Source organism: Melampsora larici-populina (assembly GCF_000204055.1).
Source record: "Melampsora larici-populina 98AG31 unplaced genomic scaffold MELLAscaffold_72, whole genome shotgun sequence".
Lineage (NCBI taxonomy): Eukaryota > Fungi > Basidiomycota > Pucciniomycetes > Pucciniales > Melampsoraceae > Melampsora > Melampsora laricis-populina.
Window position 1 is genome coordinate 453138 of NW_006768836.1, and position 905 is coordinate 454042.

The window sequence follows — 905 nt, forward strand, 5'->3', positions numbered from 1 at the left end:
GAACTCGAGATCTCAATTCGGTTCAAATCAAGTCAGTAGACATCATCGTTATCAAGTAGACATCATTGTGATCAAATGAATGAACTGATCATTTTCCTTTTTAGATGGGCCGCTTTGAAAACGGCTACGCTCAAGTTTAGTGGTTACTACGGTCAGATCGAACGCTCTCCTCCAAGTGGCACTGTCGAGTCCGACTGGCCAGAACTTGCGATCCAGCTTTACAACAAGCTCAACCCCAAAAAGCCACCCTTCAAATCCCTCGCAGCTTGGAGGGTGCTTTCAACTGCCCCCAAGTGGATTGTTCCACGACCTCCGCCTGGACCTTTGGCTTTGGCTATTGCTGCCATCCCCTCTAGCGAAGCCCTCTCGGATGGCACCGATACCAGTACTACTACATCTCATCCTCGTCCTTCTACCCCTCCTCGCCCGATTGGAATCAAGCAATCAAAACGCAAGCGTCAAGAAGACTCGATTGCTCAAGAACTCAAAGAAGCTCGTGATGAACAACTTAAAAGAAGTAATGAGTTAGCTGAAAGAAGAGTTCAAGCTCTCGAGGAAGGGAATGAAGTGGTGAAGCAGATGGCTAAAGCAGATGCTGAAGCCAAAGCTAGCCTTGTTCAAGTTAATGAACTCAAAGTCTTAATGATGTCTGAAGATAGCTGTCAAACACCTCTCGCTAAGGAGGTCTTGCAAATGATGCAACAACGTCTTAAAGAAAAATATCAAAGTCATGATACCTCCGCACCTTCCACTAGTAGTAATCAATTAGATTGAGTTTTAGAATTATATACTCAACTCAACGAGATCTTTTATAAAACACGAGTTATCAATTCTTTTTATCACTTGGTTGTTAGTTCATTGAATTGATTGTATTCTCTTTTTTTTTCGAAAAACGAGTGATTTCC